Source organism: Mandrillus leucophaeus, unplaced genomic scaffold, assembly GCF_000951045.1.
Source record: "Mandrillus leucophaeus isolate KB7577 unplaced genomic scaffold, Mleu.le_1.0 Scaffold70, whole genome shotgun sequence".
Taxonomy (NCBI): Eukaryota; Metazoa; Chordata; class Mammalia; order Primates; family Cercopithecidae; genus Mandrillus; species Mandrillus leucophaeus.
Genome location: NW_012107586.1, coordinates 2,602,973 through 2,611,741, shown reverse-complemented (window position 1 = coordinate 2,611,741; position 8,769 = coordinate 2,602,973). Strand labels below are relative to the sequence as shown.

Here is an 8,769-nt window from a genome sequence, read left to right as displayed (position 1 = left end):
TATTTTTATTTTCTTGAATTATTCAAAAGTTAACATTTTCATTTAAAAATAATAACATTGTATTGGGGAGTTTATAATTCATGCAGAAATATGTATATGGCAATAATAACACAAAAGATGGATTGCAGGTAAATGAGGTTATACTATGTTAAGTATGTCAGATTATGTGTATGGTATATTATTTCAAGATAAAGTCTGATAAGAATGCCTATTGTAACCTCTAAAGCAATTACTAAAATAAAAAGTACAGGTAGTTGTAACACTAGAAAGATGGTGGAGCAAGAGCAAAGAAAAATCCCTTTGGTCCCAGAAAATCTCCTGGAAAACAGGAAGGCTTATCAAGCCCTCGAAGCCACCCAGGCAAAGCAGGCACTTTTGGCAAAGAAGGGGCAGGGGAAAGGAAAAGGGCTCAGGTTTAAGTGACTGGAATCATTTCTACATGATTCCTGGAGGCAGAAACGTGACAAGGTGTGTCTCAGACGACTAGAAGTGAAACTTCATGCCTTGGAATCACCAGATAAACATTCCTTGGCCTTTGTTGTACACATCGAAAGGACTGATGGCATGTTTACTGGTGCAGAGAACCATTGCAAGACTTTGCCTAAAGAAAAGTTTTAGTGGTGTCTTGTAAAAGTCACCCCCCAGAACCTAAAAATGCTGCATATAGTGGAACCTTATGTGACCTAGGGATTTCCAAATCTGAAGTCTGTCTGGGAACTCATTTTCAAACGTGGACAAGCCAAGGTCAAGAATAAGACCATCCCTCTGACAGACAACACTGATTGAGGAGCACCTAGGGAAGTTTGAAGTTTGGTGTCATTTGCTTGGAAGACCTCATTCAAGAAATTGCCTTCCCAGGGAAGCACTTCCAGGAGATCTCATGGTTCTTGTGCCCTTTCCACCTCTCAGTGGCCTGTCATGTTACCAAAAATAGAGTGGGCTTCCTCAAGGAGATGGGCACACCTGGCTATGGGGTGAACACATCAATCAGCTCATCCGCCAGCTGAACTAGACCCAGGTGTCAAACTGCAGTAAATTTTTATCAGTGAAGTGGAAGCATGTGTTTTTGTTTTTTTGGGGGAAATTTTTATCAAGTATCTTCAGAGAAGATTATTTCCTGCTTTATCTTCAAAAACTGGAAAGGAAGGGTCAAAGAAAAGACTAGCTATGTTCATGGCAAGCACCTCTCATCACAGTCCAGTTCCAAGGAAAAATTACAGCATTTTCTACATTGGCTGTTGCCTCATCTGAAATCAGCATATTCCATGGACGAAGGAAACCTGCTTTTGTTGCATCTTCTATCCTAGGGTTTAATGTTGGTAAATGAATAACTCTAGCATTTGTACAAGGCTCACTAAGACTCCTGCAGCAGTCAATCAAGCCCAGGGACGTAACTGAATCTGGAGATTCCTGGGACCTTGTTTTGAAAAGGTCTTGAAATACACATAGGAAGAAAGGTACAAAAATAAATGTTCACTCGTCTCTGCAAAAAACAAACAAACAAACAAAAACCAAAAAAAACCACAAAGAGGTATGATTAAAAAGCCAACAGAGAAAACATAATACTAAAAAGTACCCAATTAAGACAGGAAAGGAGAAACAAAAGAATGAAGAATAGAGGGAACAGATAAAACAAGTAGCAAGATGGTAGAATTAAAGCAAACCACATCAATAATTTAATTAATAAAAGACTAAGCACTGAAATTGAAATGCAGAGTTTGTCAGACAATTAAAAAGCAAGACACAGAAAAACACTGTTTAGAAGAGATGCGTGTTAAGTATTAACACACTGACAAAGGTAAGAGAATGGAAAAAGCTATTTATGCAAGCATCAAACATGAAAAAGCTGGTATAGCTATATTAATATCTGACAAAATAGAGGAGAAGATAAAGATGATCATGGGTCATAATGGTACAGATTATTTTTTGAACTGAATTGTGTTTTCTCAAAATTAATATGTTGGAGTCCTAACCATCAAAGTGTCTGTATTCGGAGATAGAGCCTTTACAAAATTAAAGTTAAAGGAGGCCATAAGGATGGGGCCAATAGGACTGGTATCCATATAAGAAGAGGAAGAGACACGAGAGATCTTTCTCTGCATACATGGAAGAAATACCATGTGAAGTGATATGGTCTTGCTGTGTTCCCACCCAAATCTCACGTTGAATTGTAACATGTTAAAGGTGGAGCCAGGTGGAGATAATTGAATCATGGGGGTGGTTTCCGCCATATTGTTCTCATGGTAGTGAATAAGTCTTATGAGATCTGATGGTTTTATAAATTGGAGATCCCCTGCACAAGCTCTCTCGTCTGCCGCCATGTAAGATGTGACTCTGCTCCTCATTCATCTTCCACCATGATTGTGTGATTGTGAGGCCTTCCAAGCCATGTGAAACTGTGAGTCCATTAAATCTCTTTCCTTTATAAATAACCCAGTCTCAGGTATGTCTTTATTAGCAATGTGAGAACAGACTAATACATGAAGACACAACAAGGTGGCCATCTATAAGCCAAGGACAGAAGACAGGCTTCACCAGAACCAACCCTGTTGCCACCTTGATCATGGACTTTCCAGCCTTCAGAACAGTAACAAAGTAAACTTCTGTTGTGTAAGCCACTAGGTCTGTGGCATTTTGTTAGGCAGGCCAAAGTGACTAATGCAGATGATAAAGGGGTCAATTCCTTGAGAAGAGATATCAATTCTAAATGTGTATGTATTTAATACTAGCACTTCAAGATACATGAAACAAAAAATGAAACAACTAAAGGGAGTAATCAACAATCATAGTTGGATGTTGTAATAACTGTCACTGTCACTTAGTAATTGGCAGTACTTTTTCAGCTCTGGTCTTAGAAGTGGCTATTTCTGCAAGGAGCTCTGGTTTCTTTTATCACAGAATAGTATTTAGAAACCAAGGAATGTAGTCATTGTTATTAGGGTGTTGCTATTCCCACACCTTCTCAGTAGAGATAGAGAATATATGTGTCGCTACATATATCCTCATATATCTACATATGTAGATATAGATATACATACAAGCAAACAAACTAAACACACACACATTCCAATTTTATATCTAGAGTCCCATTTTCTTGCTCTGGGCTTCTATAACAAGATACCATAGACTAGGTGGCTTAAACAACAGAAATGCATTTCTTACAATTCTGGAGGCTGGGAAGTCCAAGATCAGGGTGCAGAATCCATGTCTGGTGAAGTCCACTTCCTGGTTTGCAGATGACTATCTTCTCACTGCATCCCCACATGGTGGAGAGAGCAAGCTCTAGTCTCTCTCTCTTCTTAAAAGATACAGTCCAATCATGGGGTTCTCTACCCTCATACCTCATCTAAACCTAACTGCCTTCCAAATGCTCAACTTCCTAATATTATCCCATTGGGGGTTAGGGTTTAAATGTATGAATTTGGGAGAGGGATACAAATATGCAGTCCACAGTAGTTCTACATACAAACATGCAGTCCATAATAGTCCTTCATGCATTTATATCTGTATTTTATACCTCTATATATTGCAAACTGAGCTCACACCAATATTTCAAATTCCACTGGGTTTATTCTTGTTTTCTTTTTTCCGTATTTCCTACTCTCATTTCCAGTAGTGAGAAACATGGCTCCTATTATCCCTAGTATAATTGTGCCCCAGTATCCATGGGGGATTTTTTTCAGAACTCCCTCAGATACCAAAATCCATGGATGCTCAAATGCCTTATGTAAAATGGTGTAGTATTTGCATGTAACTTACACATATCCTCCTGTAACCTGTAGATTACTTGTAATACATAATACAATGTAAATGCTACATAAATAATCATCATACTATAGTGTTTAGGAAATAATGACAAGAAAAAAAAAGCCTGTACATGTTTGGTGCAGTCGTAACCGACCATTTTCCCCCCAATATTTTCAATCCACAGTTTGTTTAATCCACAGAAACCACGAGTGTGGTGGGTGACTGTTCTACCTGTTTGTTCCATCTCTCTATATGTAAGCAGTCTGCATCACCACTGCAACCCCCAACTCCCACTGCTTTTGCACAGACACCCTCCTCTCCTTCCATGGAACATATTTATACAAAAAACTTTCACATGTATCTGAAATTCAAATTTAACTGGGCATCCTGTATTTTTATTTGCTAAACCTGTTAGTCCCAGAGGGCCATCCTAACTTCCGTGCTCCCGGCCTTCAGGTGACTGTGCTGCAGCCCACGTTCTCTCTCTGCTCAGCCCTGCTTGTGTCTCTTCCTTGGAAGAGGTGTTGAACTCTAGAAAGCACCCCCCAAAAATTTCCTGTTGCTCATCTCCATTTTCAATCAGCTTCCAGGGACTAAACTTGCAACATCAAGCCCCTGCTTTATTATTTCCCTGGTTCTAAGACCCCAGAGGTCCCAACCCATACCCATGTAAGCCCAGTTCCCAGAGCAGCCTCGATCCTGGCCCCAGGGCCTGGGGATAATTCCAGAGGAGCCCCTTTCAGGGATTACAGGCGCAGGACGTTGGCCCTGCAAACCTCCAGAGGGCTCCCGCCCACCAGGGGGCAGTCTTCACCTGCGTGTGAGCAGCTCCGGAGGCCCGGGCAGGGGCTCGCTGGGGGAACCGATGCGGGGAATACGTGCGTGAGGACACGTGAGGGCCGTGCCGGCCAGAGCCCCAGCGTGCGTGGCCTTGCGTGCGTGTACACGCACATGTGTCCAGGTGCCTACGCAGGTGCCTGACCCTGGGCAAGTTGTTCCGTCACGCGGACCTCAGTTTTCTCATCTGTCCGACGAAGGGATCTTTCCGTCTCTGGCTGTTGGTGTTCCTTTATCCACGACTGCTGAGCACGTTGGGTCCTCTCTTTAGAGCCATCTCTGCTTATTGAACAGAGGCAGGGATTCCAGGCCTTTGAATTGATGCGGGGGGTGAGTAGGAGAAGGCAGTGAGGCACGTAGGGGTTTTTGTCTTTTGCTGCCCAAAGCAATGCTCTGTAATTACTTTCTAAATATTTGCATTTGTATTCTTTGCAAAACTTTATTTCAAAATAATGTGAATCTTTAAGTCCTATGCAAAGCCACCAGAATCCTTGGTAGTGCTTCCCTACTCATTTGCAGGAATCTGGGCAGAACATGAATTCCCGGAACTGGTGGGACTTTCCAAGCAGTTGCTTCTCATGCAGAGGCAGAAAAATGAGGGGGTAAATAGCTCAGGCCTCAGGGGCAGCCTTCTTGGCCCTTACAGATCATTTAATTGCTGTGCCTCAGAGTCTCTTCTATAAAATGGGAATGATAATAGTACCCTAAGTGATAGTATTATTATTAGATATTGGTTGAGTGTTCTCAGCTTTGTCATAATACAGCTCTGTGACCTTGGCCCCTTTCCCAGGACCTTTGTTTCCTTATCAATAATGGAAAGAAGTACTCATTTTGCATGGTTGTGATGAGCAGGTAGGATGTTTGTGAAATCACCTGGTGGTACCTAGTAGATGCTAAATAAATACCTATTTCCCTTATTGGATAAGTATTGCTTCCCAGGTAACACTTATCTTCCCTGTTGCCCTAGCCTCAGCAAGGTGACAGTGGTAAGTCAACAGATCCCTTTTGACAGAGACCTCTCCAGGACATCTGCCTTAGAGGAAGGAGAGTGTAGGTGTTCAGGAAGCTTTGGGGAGATTGATTTACTTCCTGGAGGCCTTTTTGTTAGACCTGAAATGTCACCACGTGGTTTGCTGCTTCCTCTGCCTGTGGGTGATGGGGTAGGAGTAGAAGGTGGAGGAGGTACAAGTGTCTTGTTAGGAGCCCCTGGAAGTCACCTCTTTAGAGGGGCCATCTCTGAGATACAACGATTCATTTTCTGTTATCCCTATATTTTTGTCTCCACTGTCCCCAACTCCCATGTAAACAGCCTGCTCCTTTGGGAGCCCTGCTTTGGGAGCCCTGCTTTGGGAGCCCTGCTTTGGGAGTCTGCTGCTGCAGGCCAGGGAGTAGGAATTGCTTTCTTTTCTTTTTTCTTCCTTTCGGGGAGCCTGAGTTACTTGAGATGTGAGTGCCTTTGAGGGAAGAGTCCAGGAAGCACAGCACCCTTTTCCCTGGCAATGCCCAGGGTGGGCAGGACCTCAGAGGGCTGACTGTGATGTGTCTGTGACCAGCTTTCTCTGGCAGTGGTTGGCACAGAAGCAGCAGAGCCCCTGGGCTCTTGGGTACTGTGTGGCCTTGCATCAGGTATCTCATTTGTCCCCACTGGGGACAAATGGCCAGTGACCACGCATGCACCCCTTCCAATGATGCTGGTGAGAGAGAGGATGGGTGGGTTCTGTTAATGACCAGGACCGAATTTCCTGTCTCAGGTGGGATGGGGGCTCAGAGATGGATTTAACTTGATTTAAAGAAATTTTTTAAAAATTATATTTCTCATATACCTGAAATCGTGAAGTTTGATTTATAGTTGCTATTTCAGAATTTTCCCTAGCACCCGCACAGCGTCTTGTATGCAGCAAGCACTCACTAAGCCCTTCTCCTTACCCTGTGAGTCTACCTATTGGACTAGTCCTGGTGTTCAGGACTTAAAGTAATGGGCCAGCTAGGAGCCTCCAGGGCTGGGTATCTAGACTGCAGGTGCCATGAGATGGGTACTCCCAACAGTGCAGCCTCAGACACCTTGCTCTGCTTGACAGAGGTTTGCGGGGATGAAGGACAGCACCAAGAGCTACCCTGTCTCGAGAGCTTCTGATCTGCTGGCCTGGTGTGAAGTCCTTGGCACAGGTTATCTCATTAGCTTTCACAGCAGCCCTGTAAGGTCCAGACTATATTGTCTCTATTTTGCAGATGAGAAAACTGAGGCTTGGAAAGATGGCAGAGCCAGAATACTGTCCCCGGTGGTTGGACACCAAAGTCACTCATTTTAAGCACTTAGGACAAGTGACTGATGGACTGACTGAATAAAGAAGGTAAGGAATAATAAAGTTGCCAAACTGGGGAATGGCAAGACAGAATGTATTTATTTCCTGCCTTTGACACCTGTCTTCAGTGACCCTTTCCCTCCCTGATCCCCTTAGACACCATCCAGAGAGGCTGATTTCCAGTCTGTGGGGTGCAAGAGGGACTGAGGGTCCTCTGTCTGTGCCTTCTGGGCCCTCTGGGAGCTCTTGGCCCTGACTCTGGGCTGGGAGGCTGGAGCCCTGTTGCCTTTTCTATCAGGGATGGACAGAGACATTCTTTTTCATTTTCTTTCCCCAATGCCATTTTGTTAAATCAGAAATCCTTGAGGAGTGAAGTCACATTTTCCATGCCCCTGAAAGCTCTGGAGAGCCGATGAGTGTTATTGTAACCAGAGGAGACTGGGGACAAAGGAAGCTTATAATTTTGTAAACGAGGCTTGGGAGAGCCCTGCCTGCAATGGCTTTCCAGGGGGAGAGGCAGAATTCAGAAAAGCCAGAGGCAAGAGGAATGGCAGGACTGGCCAGCTTTGAGCCTGGCACCCGGGCAGAGACCCTCCTGGGGGCCGGGCAGGGTTCTGAGTCCCTCCTGCCCGCTTCTCTGGTTACTGTTTCCCAGCCTTCCCTGGGGAGGGAAGTTGGCCTGCTGAAGCGGCAAGATCTCTGTGCTTGAAGTGAAGCACCTGGGGTCCCAGTACCGGCTCATTCACCCCAGTTTTCTCATCTGCAAAATGGGCTGGTGAAGGATCTGCCCCAAAGAGTCTGCCTTCAGCCTGGTGATGGGGCTGTGTTTTATAGAGAACGAAACGGAGGCATGTGTTTTTCAGATATGTAGATCCCGGCAGTCTTACTTCTGAGTAGGAACTCCCAACCCTTGGGCCACAGTGCTTAGACTTACCAGTTGCCAAATCATGTGAGACAAATGTGACCCGCGTGCTGCCACCTGGGGTCTGCCCTCTTTGCCCCAGCCTGTAGGGACGGAGGCTTCTGCTGGAAGGCTAGGCTTTTGGGTCTCTTCAAACCTTAACATTCTCAGACCTTCTCCTAGTGGCCAGACTCTGACATACTGCGTGGGAGGGAAGTCTGGGGACAGGTAGCCCATTTCAGCCCTTCTCAAATGAGGTCCAAGCAGATGGCCGTTGCTTCCTCCTGCTGGCCGTGGCTTCTCACTAGGCTTGCACAGAAATGGAGAGAAGACCAAATAAAGCTCCTTTGAGGACAAATGTCCCGGACAGGGCTGGGGGTGGGGATCCAAAGATGGACAGAACCAACCCCCCACCTGCCACCTGCAGGGCTCTGAGCCTGCCTGCTCCCAGACTGCAGGTCTTCTGTGCAGGCTGGGGCTGGGTGTTCAGGGCTGAGGGAGGCAGGCATATGAGTGGTTTGGAGGAAAGGGCGGGGTGGAGGGGAATGGGTCATTCACACTCAGCCTGGGTCTGTCACTGAGCACGCGCTCCCTTGCCCCTACAATTCTGGCCCTAGTTCTCCTACTTCCCTAGCCCCGAAGCTGCCCTCTCTAGCAGGCGGCTGAGATTTCCCAGGTGGACTCGGGGGTCCTCCTCACCCAGGCCAAGCTGCCCATAAGGAGCCAGAGGGTGATGAGGATCTGCCTGTTTCCTCCGTGAGAGTTCCTCTCTCACAGGCACGGCCGCTGCCCTCCTCAGCTTGTGAATGGAAACACATTCCAAGGGGGATCTCGCTTGGCCCAGGTGGGTTTGAGATCCCCCACTCAAGCCGCCTTCATCTCCCCTCCAAAGCACCAGCTCACTCACAAAGCTTGTCTCGGCCGGTTCTCCTCACAACCGTGGCTGCACTCCCCTCTCCCTACTACCTTCTCTCTGTGTGT

General features: G+C 45.8%; 1 pseudogene; it reads left to right on the top strand.

The window, feature by feature from the left end:
* The first annotated feature begins 270 nt into the window (after nt 1-270).
* LOC105528024 lies at nt 271-1,012 on the top strand (annotated as a pseudogene).
* Nucleotides 1,013-8,769: the final 7,757 nt, after the last annotated feature.